Below are 21,800 nucleotides of genomic sequence, written 5' to 3' on the forward strand. Positions count from 1 at the left end.
CAAACCAGACTTTTGACTTAGACATGCCCAAGCAGTCACAAGATTCTTAAATGCTAAGCAGCTAATAGAATCATCTTACAAATGATGTGACCTGTCATTGCATTGCCACGTTTAAATGCCATTTGGTCACTTAGGTGTCGCTTGGTATACAGACTTACTTAAACATAAGGGATACTAAAGGCATTGAATGTAGAAAAATGTCTCACAAAAGTCTAAACCAATTGACTACCCAGACAGGAAGTAAGAATAAATAAGACATCTGCAGTTTCATATAAAATGGTTCAGTAATTACAGTAATCAGATAAAATTATATATGAAATACTACGAAATAAATTAGCATCCTCAATGCAAATATATATTTAAGGAAGTGCTCAAATGTTGAGGCAGGCCATATTGCTCCTAATTCCACTCATTCTCTTCTTTTTTTTTTTTTAAGGCTGTGATGACTACAAAAAAAAAAAAAAAAGACGTGGCTTTATAGAAGTCCAGGTGAAGAAGACAGGAAGATATGATGGGCAGTTTGGTGCTAGGAGGTGATTCAGCAAAATGACAGTCGTTTTAAGAGAAATAGGACTGCCTGCAGAGGAAAAGCAGAGATTTGTTGCAGGGGCGTATGAAATATAATCACTCCTTTGTCAGCTCCAGAGTCTTCTCCCTCAGCAGCTTTCACGCCCACAAAATACAAAACTGACCTTCACCAAATGTATTTTAACAAAAAAAAATGCTAAAAATATAATGATTATTGATTCAGTAATTTACATCATGAGCAGCTAGAATTTTTTTTGTAAGCTTTTTATTTATATTTTGCCTACATTTTAGTGGGGCATTATGTTTGGAATTAAACGCACTTATTATTCAAAGTAGTATTTAAAGTGGTGTGGAATAATCTGTTTGTAAATCAAGTGTACCATAAAACAAATTGCACTGTTAGTTTCCATATTCATCAGTTTAATCTTTGCCATTATGTTTCTGCGTGGTCAAATTCGCGTCTGGCTGAAGTGCATGTAAATGCGACCATAACAATCTGATATGCAGTTGAACATATAAGCAGTAAGAACAAAAATCTAACTGATAAACACAATTGTGTATGTGCCTGAAGTGATTTTAACATTTAAACTTAAGCAAACCTGCATTTTCTTGAATCAGGATAGTTCCAAGTTGCAGATATGACACTACACATGGTATAGTGGAGAAACCAAGATTCAAAAACGTCAGATCTACTGAGATCTCTGTGACTTCAGACACGTCTCAATAAATCACATTAGGAGGCTTGCCATGGTAATACTTTTATTCTGAACTGTGCTAGTTTTGGTGGGAAAAAAGATCTTCACAAGTACCCTGTACATGAAAACAGTTCTGTCTCCTTCTTGATTTATTTTTATTGGCTCACTGTTGTAACACTTACATAACTTAAAGTGTGTTCATTTAAAGAAGTTGTACATCAGAGTAAATTGGGACCCAGTGGTGGGCGGTCAGGGCCAGCACAGCCTTCTCTGCTTGCCTAAACACTATCAGAAGCACTGACCTACATTTAAAACATAAATTCTAATATTTGTTCCATTAAATTGTATTAATTTATTCCCCACAGTTTATTCTCTTCATTTCCTAGCATTTCTCTTGTCTGCACTGCTTCCAGTATGTGCATGTGGATGTTAGATTTTTTTTGTCCAATCAGATTTCAGCCTGTATGTGCTCCCATGTCAATCTAATCTGCCCAGGGCCTGCAAAGTCTGTTCTGCTGGTGTCTTTTTACTATAGTCTCTATAATAATTAGCTCTGTTTCTTAAACCAATCAGATTTTATATTCGCTCCACAGGGCCAGCTAGCTCGACTTTAGACTTTAGTTAGACTTTTTATGCCTACGGAGGAAGAGAAATGGAAAATTCATTTTCAAAAAAAGCTAGACATCATGAAGAGAGGTTGGCCAACCCCGAAGCTAGCTATCTTGTCTCAGCCCGGAAAAGGGTTTGATCATCACTTCCAGACCAGTACCACTGGCTTACAGCCTCTGAGGAGCGGTGCAAATTACGAGTATGCATCTCTGGTGAGTAGGTTGTATTTTATTTACATTTTATTGTTTTTGTCATGTTATTAGACAAATATGGATTCAGAACTGCTCCAGATGGCACAGTTGCAGTAGTAGTTTAGAGGTTTGGAATTATATTAACTGGGTTTCTTGCTTTAGTAAAAATGTGAATGTGAATGTTCCATATGTGAAATGCCTCTCTCTCTGTAATGCAGCGCACTGTTATATTGTGTTTTTTATTGTATTGATGGTTTCTATAATTGCGATGTGATAGTGGTGGTATTAAGTGGTGGATTAAGTCGGGTAAGACCCCACTAAAGGCCCAGGTACCAAATGCACGGCCCACCACTGTTGGAAACTATGCATATACTTCCATCTAGCATGGAAGGAAAGAAGTAATGCTAAAACTGATTCATATATTACCCTTAATTTACCTCTCCCATGAATCAAACTGATCAATTTATATGTCATTTAAGACTTTTTGCTTCGTATTGGGGTTAATATGACTATTATATAACACTCATATTCTGTAATTGTAGGTCACTAAGAGTCTGAATGGGCTACTCAAATACTGTCATTAGGTTTTATTTATTGTAATTTTATAATGTTAATAATTGTATAATGTTAAAGTTTTTGGAATAAAACTAATAAAAATAAATTAAAGCACATTTAAGCATATCAACTAAAAATCCTGGTATCATTAAACCTCTAATAACTATAATCAACTAAATATTTATTGTTTTTTTATTTCTTCATGCTTATAAGAAATGATTGTTTACGAGGTGCTATCAAAAGGTTACAAGACTAATGGTGCTAACTGGTGCTTTTCTGACCACATGCATTACCACGTCTGCGATATCATTATGAACAGCAAAAAAAGAGAAAACTTTAAATTCTGCGTGAAACTGGGCAAATCTGCCACAGAGACGTTCGACATGACATACGTTCGTCATGCAGCGATGCTGCAATGAGTCATTGGAGGTGTTTTAAGAGGCTTCAAGAGTGGAAGAACATCACTGGAAGACCTTCAACAAGCTTAACCCCTGAAAATGTCGCATGATGATCGTCGGAGAACAGTCCACATGATCTTACTTTTGCCCCCAACCAACTCAGCAACCAACTCAGCAACAACAAGATTTGACCCCTGCTGACTTCGCCCTCTCCCAGAAGATCCTGCTTAAAGGTTGCCGCTTTTTTTACACCATTGCATAGATCAAGCGTGAATTTTAGAAGGTGCTTGACACACTTCGAAAATAAGACTTTTACCCTCCGGTTGAAAACAGTTTAGTCTCCTTCATGATATTTTTTCTTGCTCAAGGTTGCAGCACTTAAATTAATGTGTTCACATAAAGTAAATGCATTTGAGCTGATTCATAAATTACCATTGGTTGGTTCATATGTCTTATCGTGAGCTTCAGTCCTCAATCCTTCTATGAATATGTTCAGCATCATGCACACACAATTTGTTCTTACACCATGAATCTGTCGGGACTTCAACACCAATGCCCTATGTTGTTCCTTGTTTACATTTTTTTTGCAAAACACTGCATCAAATTCTGTGTTTTTCATTTTTCTTATGGTTGGCAAAATCAGCAGTCAAGCATTACATTCGAAAATATCAGGGGAGTTTTTGTTTGTCAAATGTGGCTTGTTAAGATGGATATATTTTCACTTGTATACCATTTGTATAAAAGGTGTCTTGGATTTGAGTCTTTAGATACTATAGCTTATGTGTTATATCTTGGTTGCATAGTGTTAGTGTGAAATTATTGTTAAATTATAAAAATGTAAACAATTACTAAAAAAATTATAATTTTTTTATGGACTACGCCATTCGGATTTGAGTTTTACCCAGGATGTTTTAAATAACAACATATGTGCAAGGGGTAGGTTTTGTCAACCCTTACACTGGCTGGGACAAAAAGTTAAAAACATTTTAACTTTAAAGACTAACTAAAAGAATTTTCACTAATAGTAATTCAGTGTAAAAATAAACACAAGATAGTTAGATAATTGTAAGAACTAGCCACACACAATAAACCACAGTATTCTCTTTCTATACTAATTCATCGATACTAGCAGGTACGCTTACTAATGAAATCAGCTAAGGCTTATATTGATTGGTTTTATTCACTGATGCCAGAAGAACACAACAGATGTTCCAAATATACAGTTCTTATGTGGCACACCTCTATTAACAAAAAAGCATTTTTTGTAAGCTGTTGTTGGTCCAGATATAGAGACTGCATAAATCTCCAACATATTTATAATCACACTGGTTTAGAAGCAGTTAAGACTAATTTATTCTTACTTGACTGGTAACTGGGTCCATATTGTATACCTGTCTTTGGTTTATTTTTCCTCCCAGAAATGCAGTTGATCCATGTGATTCAGAGCGTGAGCCTCTCTGTGCCAGTTCTCCCTCTCTTACTTTCTCTCCATCTGCTCACCATTTCTCTCTATGTCTCATACTGAGGGATTTTTTCCTGAATCATTTCCACACAAATAAATTCTTTTACTTTTCTAATTCAACATCATATTAGAAAACACACACCAATTTTGTAAACAAAAAAATCATTCAAGAATCTTCCCCAAGCATGTACTGTACAATTCCTTGTATTTTTCACTATTACTGGTATTGGCAAGGACACAAGAGGGCATTAGTGATTTAGAATTTTGTAGACCACATTTCTAGGAGGTTCTTTCAAGTAAAATAATTGATCAACTGAAACTGAAAACAGTTGTCACATATCATGTAATTTATGCTAATTCATACAATGTGCCCTTGTCCATTCTCCACCAAAAACAATAGGCTAAAATACTCCATATACTTCACATTCATTGAGCAACACTAGTGAGATGACTGTCAGTGATAGTCTATAATCCAAACCAGAGCAAATAAACTGTCGTGGGTGTTCGAAATTAAAATTTATATGGACGACTAATATTCTTTAAAAGACAGAGGAGGGTTAACCATGCTAGCCCATTTATACAGACCTACCCTGCTGGGTTAAAGTTGTGACCATCATACAGCAGCTACACATTAAGAGTTTTGTTTAATAATTAATCACTTTCACTGGTTGCTTGAATTCATCATTATTTTAGAGCCATTTTAATTAATGTGTCCATTTCTCCATCAACAGCTACAAAACTGATTGTGTTTCATGATGACAGATTGTATAGAAGCATTGAAAAGCATACAGCAGCCACTGCTCTACTCTATTGAGGGGGAGGCATTGTTTACTTGGAATCATTCATGGGTGATGTCAGTTTGCTGGGTAAGAGCAAGATTCCTACTAGGATTTGCAGTGATGCAATGTTTGAGACCACAGAACTGGAACAATCCATGCAGTGTTTCCAAATGGAGGGAAGAAACAGAGCCAGTCCACAGGATGTGCCTCCTCAGCAACTGGATAAATATTCAATTAAAGTATGACTCACACCTATCCTGATTATCCATTCAAACTATGACCTTTACCTACACATGGATGGTCTTTAAATCAATTGCCTTCTACAATACTCATCTAAAGCAGAAGACATCCAAATTATGTCATACAGTATTGATTTAAATAACATTCTTTTTTATATTTTTGCAACTTGTAGTTATGCCAAGAAAAATGTGTTTTATTTGTAAGGTTCTGTAATGATGCCTAACTATTTTAGAACCCGCCATGGGCAAAGAATAACTAACATTAGCTTACCAGATGAGGAATAAATGACATGAAAAAATATTCCAGCACGCTGTCGTTGTCTTGTATCACATAATGGAAAATAGCCTTATTTCTTTGGAGTCGTTTCTAACCTGGTCAATTACACAGAAACAAAAAGTCATATAAATGCCATCCTAATGATTTACAAACTAAAGTCTTTTACCCTGTAAATGTATTCCGTTTTTTTTCTTGTATAAATTCTCTAGGTCATGCATTTGAACTGCAGCTACTTTATTAGATGAGAATGGCAGGTTTCTACTGGGAGCACAAGAGAGTCCAGTATCATGAGAGTGAACCGCATGCAGCTGAGACCGATGCTGCCAGTAGTTTATTTTTAGAGGGCTTTACCAATGCTGCATAACCAAAAAAATGTCGATCAATCTACAACAGAGAGGATGTTGACACAGGACAGGAAATACACTCTTTTACCTCATATTGGTCTCTGAGGCATTGTAGCCACAAGGATAAAACAGGGTATCTCCAAAATAACTGCTGCTGTATAAAGCAAAAAAAATTATAAAGTACTATAAAAGCTGACAATACAGTCAACTGTTATAGTTAAGATAAAAGGAAAACTAAAGTAACAAAATGTAAAAAGAAAAAAAAAAAAGATTCCAGAAGAAAGACAAAAAATAAAGCATCTTTTTCCTTTTAAATAAGAATTATTATTATTATTATTATTATTATTATTATAATCCTGCACCTATAGTATCATGTCCTTTTATTATACATATTTACAGAAATTACTTGATTAGTTTTACCAATTTGCTTAAATTAACAGGTTATGTCTAAGCTAGCATGTCATCTTTGCTAATGCCATGTTAAACATGCATGTTTGTGCAGCTTATATTAATTGTTTTGACAGCAAGTCCAATTCAATGAGTCCAGGATTACTTTTGATTATTTACCACCAACTAATTCATTGTTATCAATACATCTGACTGGCAAGCCTATAGAGATTGATTGTATCCACTTGAACAACTGCTTCATAAATAGTTACCCTAAAACTGGAACCATTTCTTTTGTATTTCTTACTGTAAGAAAGTTTTCAACCAAAAAATTGTGAAATTAATTGAATCAATTGATTCATTGATTAATTTCACAACTTTTTGGTTAAAATCTTCCTTTATTAACCTAATAAGACATGAACATATTATATTTACATTCACTTACATATAATTTCTTAAAATTACTTTTCAGCCCTGAGTATTTACAGTATCTCCCTTTTCTGCACTGGAGCTGTTGTTTTTGTGGCTTTGAAACATAAGCCCTAAATTAAAACTAAATCTTTTGATAAAAGTAATGAAGTTTGACAGATCACTTCATACAACCCTCAGCTTAAGTGAACCTTCCCTTTAAATCCATCTCAAATCTATTTGTTTACGTTGAATGGTTATTGCACAACCCTCTTATGCACTCACAAGAAAAGACTTCATTGATCATAGCTTTTAAACAAACTGGCTACAATCAAGCAGCATTCCTGAAAATTAGCAAACTAATTTCAATCTGAACTTCAGAGCTGGAGAGGATGCAAACAGAGGTCTATGTGCCATCTATCATAATCACAGGCAGAACACATTTTTCCAATCTGCAGTGCAGCTTGACTATGGGGGAATGCGGTGCTTGGCAGGGGCATAAATATAAAGCGAGCCAGACAGCAGCACTTCTGATGGAGCATCTCGGGACAGATGGGGTGGTTGCATGACTTCTGAACAAAAGCCAGAGGGATTGGCAGGGGCACTGGCTTATTGTTCTGTGATATCCTTTGACATGGGCGTTTAAGCATGTGTTGCTACTTTTGATGTAAACACATTTCTCTATAAAAGCAATGAATCGTAGCAAGAAGACTTTCAAATGAGAAAGGAGAGTACAGAGACGACAGGGGTAATTAATGTTCTTTTTTTTAACACTCACTTTAAAAACCTGACAGTTTTTGGCTATGCAGAATTTGGTGATGTTTATCAAAGCTCAATGTTTTATTTAGTATGTGCCAAGGAAGATGTTTTTAGTATGCATGCAAAATATAGATTATTGGTATGTTTGATGATATTAAATCTGACCCATAAGTGTTAAACTCATAAAAAAAAGACAAATCAGGAGAGAAAACATGATAGCAAAGATAGCAAATTTGAAACGACATTTGCGTGCTTGAAAGCCATTTTAATGTGGTTGAATTAATGCAATTCTGCAAAAAAGACAGTTTTCAAAGCATTTGCTGGCAGTTGTTGCTGATAAAGGTGGTATAACCAGTTGTAAAGTTTGGGGTTAGTATGTCTAGGCATTCAATCTTCAAATCTAAATGGGCTTGTTAAGCATCACATTAGAGTTTTAGTCCCAATTCTTTTATAGAGGTTTTCCACTAAATTTTGAAGTGTGACTGTTTTTTTTTTGTTTTTTTGCCTATTCAGCCACAAGAGCATTAGTAAGGGCAGACAGTGATGTCAAAAACCTCTGGTGTGCAGTTGGCATAACTCCACCACAAAGGTTTTTAATTGGGTTGATGTCAGGGTTCTGTGCAATTTTTCTGTAACAATTGTGAGCTTTACCTTCTGACCTTTTTTGACCTTTTGCCAATCATTTGGGGAAAGCTCACATATAGATGTAGTGGACAGGTGTCCGTGTTTAATATTATTTTTTCCATCAGTAAATGAAAAAACATACATTTAAAGACGTTTTTGTTTCTTTTTGTACTTATTGTCTAAAATCACATTCGAATGAGGATCTGAAACAATTTTTTGTGACAAATATAAAAAAATAAAGACAGGCTGAAGGAAAAATATTTTTCACAGCACAGCTATGTTAGTAAATGTTAGTTTATTTTTGGTTTTCAGTATTCTTATACTTATGTTAATGCTGTGCAAATATGACACCAAATATCAAGTAACATTATACAAATGCCCTTAATAAAAATCAGAAAGTACAAAGATATTATTAGATTTATTCAGGCTCATATTTCCTCTTACTGTAAATATCTACCAGCTATCTTATTTCTGTGGCACACTGGATCCAGCCATAGAAGATCGTGTGATGTTCAGAAAGGATCTACCCTTTCTGTTTTCACCTAATACTGATGTTTCCAAATTTGCTTTTGTATTATTGGGTACTGTTTTATGATTTGCTGTTACTTTTGTTGTTTGTTAAAGAGTTTTGAACATACAGATCACAATAATCCATCCAAGAAAAAAAAAAAAAACATGCCTATGCTATTGTTTTTCTCTCTATGCGATACCCCTAACTAACCACTAACATTGCCAATGCTCAGCCCTCTGTAATCATTTCCAAAATAGCTACTTCATTACAGCTGCATTAATGTATTTTCCTCTCGCATGACAGAGGCCAAGGTTTTGATTCTCTATGTGTATGTGTATTGAATGCTCTTCTGACCTGACTCAGTCATGAGGACAGCAGTGACTTCATGCAGAGGCCCCAAATCAATTTCACCTTCAGAAAGAATCACCTAAATGCTCTTCTCCAGCCCATAAAAGACGAATTATTGGTGCTTCCTCTTTTCCATGTCTTTAAAATAGCAATTTCCTACTTTAAATGTGGTTTCTCTGAAAATATTGTCCCAGTTACAAAGGCTGATGTAAGCTATGAAATCAGATGTAAGTGAACATAACCACATTATTTCCACATTAACTTGTCAAAGTTTTTGCTTTATATTTCTTTCTATTTTCAAGTGTTCTACATTATTCACAATTACATAATCATATAGGGAAAAAGAAGCCAGCAGCCTTTCTAGTTGTTCTTTGTTATTTAAAAGTAGGTCAATATAAAAAAATAAAATACACCATATGCTGATCTGACGGATCTTATACAAAAAAATTTTGTATTTTAAAATTCAGTTGTAGAATAGCTAAGATGTCTGGGGAAAAAACAGCATATGCAATATTCACACAATCTTTTGTAATGTTGCGTGGGAGAACAATATATACCTAAGTCATTTGTGAAATGTTGTAAGCCCTGTATAATCATTAACTGCAGGTTCTCTCTGTACTTTTTCTTTGGTTCAATTCATTTTTGTATATTTTGTGAATAAAAGTTGAAAATCCTCTATATGGTTTTATAGTAATGTAAAATAATACATACAAATCTCAGGTTGAAGTCCACCTGGTTTGGTTTTAATGAAAAACACAGCTGGGTAGTGCGATTAGTGGTGAAGAAAAAAATGTAATGACATTCTCTATAGTCATGGACTTTTCATAAACTTTCTATAGGTCCTCGCCTTTTTATTTGAAAACCTATATTAAAAATGTCCTAGGCTGCATTGTAAGATTGTTGTAAATGGGTTTCCTGAGCGCTAGTCTAATTCAAGTCATAATTTCTTTACTTAGCATCTCACAGCCCCACCAAGGCCTAAGGGACTGCCAGGACTGGCTTCAACCTTCCTGTCAAATGGAGACTCATGAAGACAGTTTGGTGGCTTCATGTTTAGACAGCAGCCGGCCTACTTTCAGCTTCAGCAGAGAGTTTAAATGGACTAAATTGGTTGAATGAGTGCTTATGCAGACAGACTACCCTAAAAAAAATCCGTCTAAGTTCTATTAGGTAGGGCAGAACAGAACTACAGGCTTATTTTCTCTGATATTATGATCCTCATACAAAAGTACAACCCAGTAGAAATTTGCACACATATAATACAGGAGCAAATAAAGAAACAAGGCATTTTAAATATAACTGGTGATTACTGATGTACAACAAGCAACAATGATCTACGATGCGGGAGTGCAATGATAGCAAGAAGGGGTCACCTGAAAGTACTCTGACGCTGTAAATGAGATTACACGGATGAGACAATGATGATGATGAGATAAGGTCATTTTCAATTACTCCCTCACTCCTAAGGCCATTTGTGAATGACAATGATTAAGAGTGAACTACAGGCCAAAATATAACTGCTCAGGGTCAAAACCATCAACCACATCCTAGCACATAGTACATGTCTTGTTATGTGATCTTTTTTCATCTTGCCTCACTAATAAAAACCAATGGCTGATCAGCAGTAAACATGTCTGGGCATGCAAACCTTTGCTTATATTTTAACTCCTTTTCACCTCTTATATGCTCAGGGTTCTGACTATTTGTTTGCAATTGCTTTGCTTCTACACCATTTCTCAGAAGAAATGTAAGATGTAAGAAAAAATTGTAAAAGTCGTAAGGCGTTTACAAACAAATAAGCTTTCAGATTCCCAAAATGCACATGATTAATGTTTGCAATAAGATTCCCAACCATATGCCTGTAAGATACTTTACCTAATTCTCCTATTAGGCACCTGAACCTCTAAAATTACATGAGACATTCTGAAATAAGTCTCTGGAACCACTCGTGATTTATAAAACCCAAGCCAATGCACTAATAGCATTGGAGATACACTAGACATGGAAATAAAGAAATCTTCTAAGCACAGAAAAGTAAAGAAAGCATCCTTTTTTTTTCTAATGACTACAAAGAAATGCCTGGAACACTATTAGTCAGTATTAATCATATTTTATCCTTTGTGGTCTTTTTAATATTCTCAGGAAATGGCACACTAATAAGAGATGAGTGAGCCCATATTTGGGTAACCTCAAGACTGTAGTTTCCACCGCTTGTAATGAAGAACCTGGTGAACCCCAAAGATCCATGTGTGTTCTCCTAAACTGAGCCTTGACTATGGAAACTCATTAGCATGTTAGGTCTTAATGGATTCACTGCCTGCATACCTCACGTACTCGGCTATCCATCAGCTTAATTACAGACACCCAGCCAAGAACGGTTCCACTGTTGTCACCATGGGACACAATATGAATATTCTAATTATTCAGTCACATAGCATTTTCACTGACTAACTTTAACATGCACACAGCTCATCGGGGATAACCAAATTTCTTTTAAAAAGGTGCATTTCGACTCTAATGCAAATATCCTCAAATAATGATCTCTGTGTGAGAGAAAAGCAATTCATTTATGTGGAAATACTGCCGGCTTTTAAAAATGGTCTCTACATGGTCATCATGCAGTCTAACTCCTTCCATGAAATTAGATCCACACAGGAACAAGCACATGTTTCTAATAAAAACGAAATGAAAACCAAAGAAACCCCAGGCACACACCTTCAGTGTGACAGTTGTGGAAAATGTTTTGGAAATCGACCCAAAAGGATCCTGACCTTTTCTATGCGTCTGGCATGTTCAGTTTGTTTGCACATTATATCGTATGAACGTGAACATAAGACCACTTTTACTACTCAAATCACTCATGACAGCATGTGCGATATTTACACCATGCCTTGAAAAGTGAAATGTATATTTAAGTTCAAAGTGTAACATTATCACTAAAAGAGCCAATGTGTCCGTGTTGATAGTAAGGTTACAGCCCTGCCATAGTGGTGAAAACCAGAACACAAACACACACACACACACACACACACACACACACTGTTGATCAAATACCCACATTAACATATGTCCTTCTCAGTACTCACAGCTGTATGGCACCTGTATAAAGACGGTGCAAAAAAATCTGAAGTTCTCTCCCTCTTTTTCTTTCTCAAGGACACCTCTTGCAACTATCCACTGACAGATCATTTCATATGCATCATTACAAGTGTAATTCCACCCTCTAAGTACATAAGGCACAGATAGGTGTAATTAAGCCATGGTTGACTGCTTCCTATCTGCTTGCTTGGGTGTCTATTCTGCTGTAGGTTTTCTGAATCCTGAAGCGTATGGAACTGATCCAGCACTCACTATAGAAATAACCTGACATGAGATGATGGCAGTTCATCTCCTTGAGCTAAATGAATAATGATTTATCCTTGTTGGAAAAACTCTACAGCAAGAATATTTAGTAAGAGATATTAGATAACACAGTTTTGCTTCAGGGATCTATTAGGGGTATAATGCAATGCCCCTAGCTGTGTCTGTATCTGTATTTGTGGAATGCTCCAAAAAATCTGTATATGTTTTGAGGACTTACAGCTAAAGTGAATGTGATCTAAACTGGAAGGTATCTAGTAATGCCTGCACTGTGTGCATCGTTGAATTCTGGCTTTTTTATTCCCAACATCACATACTTTATGTTTAGAATTGTTTATAATTTTTCATTTAGTTCATAAACAAACTAATAATGAAAATGAAAAGCATCAATACCCAATCTTAAATCTTAACCCAACACCCCATATAAATTTGTGATAATCCTTGTTTAAAAAAAAATTAATTTAGTGCCGCTACTAATTATGTATGTATTTGCATATTTTGAGAATACATTAACATTTCTTCTCATATTCTATACCATTCCTAATGATTAAAAAATCCCTACTACACACTAATGCAGTTACAGTAAATATATCTGTAACACTGTTATAAACATCTATATCACCACACAAGAAATAAACACTTCTGACATGTTAAAAGATTACTCTGTACTTTGTGATTACTCATCACAATTCCCTACTAACATGATCATTATGGCATAGTCTTTGCATTTTCCAAGTACTCTTACGTTCAGTTGATGCATTGTCTATGATGGCCTAATATAACATCTGAGAACATTTCTGCTAGGAATTGTACGCCCATTGGCTCAACTCAAAAATCAGAATGTTTTGTGCAGTCTTGTTGTGTTGTGTGTTTTTTGTGTCCAGTTTGCTAACAACTTAAAAATATTTTTTAAAGATAAAAGTGTATATAAACCATATTGTCCCGAATATACAACAATATTGTTTTGATTGGAAATGCATCTCAATAAATGTCTTATATTCCAGCTCTAGACTGTTACCTGTCAGTAATACCGTACACTCACAAAAATAGATGGCACCAAATACAGGTAAATGAGTTCCCCTAGACTGAAGCAACCTCATAAACTAAGATCGTTTACAGTACCAGGACTGCATGATGCAGAGTGACAGTCCAGAACATAGCAGTTCAGAACTCAGCTAAGTAAACCAGCATATGAGGCAAGCTTATGAAGTAAATTTTAAACTCATGGTAATAAATGCAGCCAAGTCATCTAACAACTGTCAAGCAGCCAAGAAATACGGTTTGTCAGAATGAAATGTTAGGAGATGGTGAGCCCAAAAAGACTTAGAAATGCTAATACCGGTAGTCAAAGAAAAAATCTTACCGCGGTCCTAAAAGCGAAAGGAAAAAGTGTATGTAGCTTGGGGTAAGTCTGCTCTGCGATTAAATACCTCAGGCATGAGTATGGGCATGTTTTTTCACAATGAGATGAACAGGCTAAGCTAATTGTTAGCTGGACCAGATGGACTGCAGGTTATATAGTGTATGCCATATGAAAAAAATTTGAAATGAAAAGAATGTTCTTTATAAAAGACAAGAGTTGGTCTTCAAAAAGCATTTTTCCAAAAGATACACTTTACAAAGGGCGGGGTGTGTGTGTGTGTGTGTGTGTGTGTGTGTGTGTGTGTGTGTGTATATATACACACACACACACACACACACATACACTTTTGAGAAAGTCTACGTAATTCTGTGAGTACTTTGAATGTGTGAGTGAGACAGTATGTAATAAACGTCTCACTGTTTTTCACAGTACAGTAATAATCTATCACCCCCTGTTCAGACCTGCCACTTCACACTGTGAACCTTCTGTTACTATGCTCCAACACAGTGTCCTAAATGCCACTAGAAGCTTGCAAAAGGAGGTCTACTGTACAGATTACACACTGCAATGCCAAATCTGTGAGCTATGCAACAATCGTAACAATCGTGGCTTCCAAGAGGCAAGAATAAAGAAGGTGAGTTAAGAGCTTTCTGCAAAGGATCAACAATGGCAGCTTGGTAGTGCTGGGATTTGAACTTCCTCCTTCCTCTTTCACTATTACTCACAGCAAGGCAATACTGGAACATCCCCAGTTCTCAGCAAACTACACCACCACTTTGACTAGTCAGACTTCACATTTTATTTGTCACACAACACTTCCTTCTGGCAGCCAGTCAAGTCTGACAGGTTTCCCCTCAAGGAGAGTGAAGCTATGGATTTATGATCCGAACACTGTCTATGCTTTCTCACTCACTCCTTATTTATTTAGCTTCTGGGTTTCTGAAAAAATGTGATTTCTTCTATAATTTTTCAACTGCATTCGAAGAAATTCCCAGATGAACCAAAAACATGCAAATGTTATTGAAAACAGAAGTCTCTAATGAGTTCTGTGTGTTCAGAATCTATCAGCATTAAGCTCATTTTATCAATATTTGAGTTGTTAATAGATTTTTGCATAAGTTAAATGGATTTCAGAAATGCTGACTTTGTTTATACTACATATTTCTTTACTTAATGGCGTAAAAATTTAATTCAATCATTACATTTGTTTAATCAAAATAAATATGCTATTTTATCTTTCAAGTACAATTAATATATAAACGTGGCATGGCAACTCTACTGTCACTAGCCACGCCCCCCATCGACACTCGCAGAACCTCGCCCTCATACTAATCACCTTCACCTGCCTCCAATCTACACCCCTTCCTTTATAAGGCCCCTGTGCACACCCACTCACAGTCCGATCTACGGTACATTCTGGCGATCATTCCTGGACTACCTGTGTTTCGGAATATACCCGTTTTCCGGTACATGCTGCTTCCTAGCTTCTGTTTGTTTCCCAAGACTAATAAACGTCCTATTCGTATTCTGGTTTCCGACTCTTGATCATAGCGTGATAGAAGATCGGACCTATACCAAACACTCACCTTAATGGATCCGCAACCGGGTTCTGTTTCGGATCCCATCAAGGAACTTGATGCCGCTCTCCGGGAGGCTTTCACCGCCGTCTGGGATACGGATGGACGAGGGGAAGGTGAAGGCGGTGCGGGACTGGCTCCACCCCAACACCACCAAGAATGCTTCCTGGGGTTCACCAACTTCTACCGCCGGTTCATCCAGGGCTTCAGTCTGGTCACCGCCCCGCTCACCTCTCTGCTGAAGGGGAAGGCCAAGACCATTACGTGGATCCCTCCTTCTCCCCCGTGGAACAGAATTACGACATCGGGAACCGGGAACTCCTCCTCCTTAAGGAGTGGCGTTATTGGCTGGACCACAAGAACCTCCAATACCCGTGAGAAGCCAAATGCTTAAACCCCCTGGCAAGGAGGATGGGCGCTGTTCTTCACTCGCTTTGGCTGCACCATCGCGTACCATCTGGGCTCCAAGAATGGCAAGGCGGACGCCCTGTCCCGGGCCCCGACGAAGCCACGGATCCTGAACCCATCATCCTTCCCAAGCTGATCCTCTGCCCCATCATCTGGGAGTTAGAGGAGGAGACTTGAGCAGCAGCGCAAGGAGAGCCCACCCCCGTGGGGTTCCCGGAAGTAAGGACATTCGTCTCCGGGCCATGCGGTCAGTCCCTGCTGAAGTCGATTTATGAAACCCCAGGTTCCGGTTATCTGGGGAAAATAAAAAACCCTCCTCCTAGCCCAAGCCGCTACTGGTGGCCTGGAATGAGCGGTGAGTTCTCCCGATTCATCCAAGGCTGCCCCGTCTGTGCCATCTCGAAGACGCCATCACATTTACATGCAGGAAAGCTGGTCCTCCTGCTTATCCTGCAACGGCTGCTGTCACACCTGGGGATTGACTTCATCACCGAACTGCCTCGTTCGGATAGTAACACCTGCGTCCTTGTGGCCATGAACCGCTTCTCTAAGGCCTGCAAGCTGGTCCCTCTCTGTGGCCTGCCCACAGCTTTAGAGACTGCCGAGGCATTGTTCCATCATGTCTTTCAGAACTTCGGCTTTCCCGAGGAAATCATGTCCGACCGGGGACCCCAGTTCACATCCCATGTGTGGAAGGCGAAAAGTAAAAGAAAAGCCCTTCATAGGAAGATGAAAACTGCTCTATGCCATCATTGGCACCTAAATACCAGCCACTGAGAATCTTCATCAGTAGATGTCTATGCAGAACACATAAAATCATCAGCAACTCCTCCCTTCCTAGTCGCAAACTGTTCAACCTCCTACCATTTAGGAAGAGATACAGGAAGAACTCGTGAAAGTGGCGGAAAAATCAAGCCTTACAGATGCTACAGGTGTTGTATTGTATACTGGTGAATCTCTGCTGTTAGTTAGTGCACATATGCCTTTTGTTGTTTAATGTTATGCGATAAACGGGAGGCGAAAGTAGAAGCTCGGCGCTGAACAGCACACAGGAGAATGTGGGATGAGCAGCAAAAGCAAAGAATGAACACCGGCAGGATCGGGGGAAACCGCGATGCGCTTTGAAAAGAAAAGAGCAGCTGTTGAGAGAGTGCCGGTGGGAAGGCACGTACCGGGATACGCATAAGCGATAACAACGACCGCCGTGAACCAACATATACCAACAATAACGGACGGTGAGAGTGTGGAAGTTTAAATACGAGCTGGTGATGAGTGCTAAACGAGCACCATATGTGCGCGATTGAAGCCGGGAGCTTCAGAGAAAGCACCTGCCACGCCGAAGGGGGCGTGGCAGGTGGATTCCTGACAGTTAACGAACGTGTACTGTATGTACATTTTTATAGCATGCCTTCATCAAACAAATCGCGGCAACGCTGTTGTGTAAAAAACCCTCCACAAAACACGTGCATGCACATTCTCATTTATTAACGCACATCATGTACATAAAGAAATTTCAAGCACGTTAATATACTGCCGCCATATTGATTTTCGTTTATCTCGATCATCGGTTATCTCGATGCTTTTTGGCAACCCCCTAGGACATCGACATAACCGGGTTCCACTGTATATTCGTGCACTGTGTATTATCTTGGGTACTGTTATATATAAGGTACATACGCCATATTTACATATTTCACATAAATATCACATATTTATTTATTATTAACTTATTTTTAAATATTCAGAATATTACCTATAGTATTCTTTAATAACATCTTGCACTTATTGTAGATTAAGACAGTGGCCGGACATCAGGGCCATCAGAATCACTGACTTACGTTTTAATATATATTTTTTCCATGAATATGCATTAAATTTTATTCCCAATAGTCTATTTTCTCAATTTCATGGCATTGCTTTCAGATGCACAGCACATTGGAGCAGCATCTGAGTGAAAACATTTCAGTTTAAGTTTCAGACGTGTTGCCAGAGTCAAAGGGGTCAAACTGACGTAAGTCCATCACACTGCAGCAGTCATATTGATTAAAATCTATGTTGCAACAAGCTGTTACTTTAACCAATCACTCAGCTTACTCCAAGGCCACCTTAAAGGCATCATGTTGGCATTTCCACATCCCTTAATTGAATGGTTAAAGTGTGCGCTTATCAGCTCTCAAACTGCATTTGCTTTAACGTGCACAATCGCAAATATATTCGTGTGGAAAATTCCCAGGAAAACACTGTAAACCAGGTAATGCACTGAAAAAATGCACAAAAATGCAAAATAAAAATTCTGCGGTGATGTATTGCTGCTTCTGCTAGAGATGATGTACACATTAAAGCTGTGGCTACCAAGAAAGTAGACTTGTTGAATTGTGTAAATTGGGTTTCTGGCTTTAGTAATAGCATTCATTCTCCCTGCATGAGATACCTGTCTGTGATGCAGCTTTCTGTTATACTGCACTTCAGTAATAATGATGGTTTCTATAGCCGTGGCATAATGGTAATGATCGTATGAAGAGGTAGATTAGGTAGGACACCACTGAAGACCTATGTGTAAAATGCAAAGCCCACCACTGTATTTAGACATTTGTGCTCAACAGCTTCTGGACATCTTCACTGCCCATAGACTAGTTATTACTTATATAATTACATATTTAACTGTTTGTAAATAGCACCTGATAAATGCTGAATTTTCTTTTTATAGTAACTATAATAGTAACTGAACTATTAAATGACAATAAAATTGCATCTATCTATCTATCTATCTATCTATCTATCTATCTATCTATCTATCTATCTATCTATCTATCAGTCTCTCTGTAAAAGTACATAAGTTGATCATGTGTTTTTGTCACATTTATTTTTGACACCATTCCCAGAAAAAAAAACATGCCACTGAGTGTTCTCTATTTTGACCTTCAAGGGAAACCAATAAAGATCATATACATATACATATGTGAGTCAGTGCATTAAAGTAATTAATTTCCCAGGTTGGTCAAAATATCTAGGAAAAGGGGTCAATGCTAGTCACTATTAGATATTTTAATATTTTATTCACTGATAGTTACCATGGTTTCAGCGGTATTTGCAGGTTAGCATGATATAGCCATACTAAATATACAGTATATAAAAAGAAAGCTATGTAACAGATATCTTCCTGGTAAAATGAGATACATTGCCCATACTGACCACAAATCAAAGTATTGTTAATAATAAACATTCTGTACAAAAATACGTGTGTATTTAAAGGATCTAAGTGCTGCATCACTGTTTGATAGTATCATCATATCATTTAAACAATATTTTTTTTAAACAGGGGCACACTGGCACAGTGGGAAATGCTGCTGCCTCACAACTCAAGGGTCTCTGGTTCAGTCATGAGCTCAGGATACTGTTTAAATATGCATTCCCTACTGCTTTTCAAAAATATGTAGATAATTTAGCTATGCTAAATTGCAAATGTGTGTGCATGGTACTCTGCAACGAACCAGTGTCCATTCAGAATGTATTCCTTCTTCATCCAATCACCTGCAATAGGCTCAGGATCCTCTGTGAAACTGACTACGATAAAGTGATTTCAGAAGAGGAAAGAATTAATTACACTCTTTTACAGTACAGTAATCCCCCGTTTATCATGGTGGTTACGTTCCAAAACCGCCTGCGATATACGAAAAAACACAATAAACGGACGCCACCCCAAAAATGCTATTTTATGTATACAGTACTGTACTGTATTAAGATTTTACTTCATTTTATAATTAATAATTAAATTTTCATTCAATAATTTCATTATTTTAACATAAAACAGCATAAAAACATCTCCCTATAAGGGTTTTGGTCTATCGTGTTATCCGCAAAAGGTTGGGAAATTCAGAGAAACAAATTAGTTATGTGGCAAATGCAATTCCACGATAAACCGGGGGTGCGAGATTCAAACCGCGGTAAAGTGGGGGATTACTGTACACTTTGTACACCATTGTGTGTATATGAAGGACTTGTAGAAGTGTTTTAAGAAGTCCATAAAATAATCACTCTAGAATTAAAGATGAGATTACGGTCACTCCTAGACTAGACTTTGTTATGCTCACATTTCTAAACACACTTACACACCCTTCAGTGCCTGGAACAGAGCAAACATAGCTACACAATAAACCTGTGGCACTAACCTGCCTACGCCTCAGCCCCCACAGCGAGAGGGAGGAAGCCTACGTTTCTTTATGGACCGTGTTTTAAACATCAATACAAATCCTTTGGGGAGGTTGTGAAGGACATGCATTTTACAACAAATTCCATGCATTGAAACAGTATGCACACAGAGGAACAACTGTACACTATCCATTTTATCAGTTTTGTTTAATCATGCATGTTTAATCACTGATGATCATGCAAAACATCATTTATTGAGGAAAATGGTTCTTAGTGGCATGCTTCTAAGTGACAGACATGGTGGTTTAAGTATTTCAGAAACTGTTGGTCTTCAGGGATTTTTCTAGAGTTTATATGTTTAAAAAAGAGAAGAAAAAAATACATCCAGTGAGCAGCGGTTCTGAGGGAAGAAATGCTTTGTTGATGAAAGCGCTCAGAGGACAACTGGCAGACTGATTTAAGTTGACAGGAAGGCTGTGACAACTCAAATAAACTCTCTTTATAACCACGGTGAGCAGAAAAGCAACTCAGAACACATCAAGCCTTGAGGTGGATAGTTTTAACAGCAGATGACCACAACAGGTTGTAATCCTCTCACCCAAGGGGCTATACTGGGAGCAGGGTTACAGACCAAATTGAATCATGCCACATGATTGGCTTGTTGGATAACTGCTCGATTGTAGACATGTACAGATGTTCCTAATAAAGTGGCTGATGAGTATACATAAAAATTTATTAGGCTGAAATGGCCTCCACTATCAAACTATAAAAATCCAAAAAATGCAATGTGTGAAGGAATGTCACATTTTAAAATGAGGTTCAGTGTAAAGATCAACACTGTATTCTGCAAAATCAGTAACGTTCAGTAAGGCAGCACTTCTTCAGTTTTTCTACCTCTGCAGTAAGTTTCTCTATTTTTCCCCAAAATGCAAGTCTGTGCACATGGCTTATGTATATGTCTTATCGCATCATTGCAATAGCAATGATGCATAAACTGGTGCAATGACAGATGTGGAATAAACTCATCAGCAGTAAACACGCTATCCCGAAGACAGATTAAGACTCATTTAAATACATTATGTGCCTTCTCTGAGTTACATTTGTGACTGCAAACATAATCTGGTTTAAGCACTGCACCAGTGTTAGCCAGAGAACGGGAAATTTGATTATACTTGATTTTGCCACTCTCCACAAAGGGAAAACTACATGTTTTTCAACACAGGGATGTTGCCACAGACTGAATGACAGTGAGTCACTGGTATTTCCTTGACATGCTAAAACCAATCACGGTCTGAAGCAATGACTTCTACTAGTATTTCCGCTTTTCTGTTTTGTTTTTTTCTTCAGTCCAAATGCATACACTAAACTGAAACACTAAATTCAGAGGAAAAAGCTCCTCAAACAAGCATCTGTTGTCACCACATTTAAATACTGAGCCATAAAAAATCCTTGCTGCCATACCCACACTTTCAAACACTTGTAACACATCCAGAGCGTGCACACTCACATGCAATCTCAAATTAGAAATCCAAGGTCATATTATCATGTATCTGAGACTCTAAATTCCTGTACTCAGGCCCATCAGCAGGCAGACTACAGTAATACACACACACACACACACACACACACACACACACACTCACACACACACACACACACACACACACACACACACACACACACACACACACACACAGATGATGTCAGTGCCTGGGCAAGTGGCCCAGGAGATCATTTAACTGGATAAACATAATAGTAGGGTTCTGAGCAAAGGTCCATCAAAACACAGAAAAGACATCTTTGGCTCTCTTGAGGAAAAAACAAAACAA

General features: G+C 37.5%; 1 protein-coding gene across 2 annotated transcripts in view; it reads right to left on the bottom strand.

Annotated features, from left to right (window-relative positions):
- The window catches only part of btbd11b (BTB (POZ) domain containing 11b), a 67,716-nt gene that overhangs the window by 44,321 nt on the left and 1,595 nt on the right, over positions 1-21,800 (bottom strand). The window lies entirely within an intron of this gene.

The sequence above is a fragment of the Silurus meridionalis genome, chromosome 13, assembly GCF_014805685.1.
Source record: "Silurus meridionalis isolate SWU-2019-XX chromosome 13, ASM1480568v1, whole genome shotgun sequence".
Taxonomy (NCBI): domain Eukaryota; kingdom Metazoa; phylum Chordata; class Actinopteri; order Siluriformes; family Siluridae; genus Silurus; species Silurus meridionalis.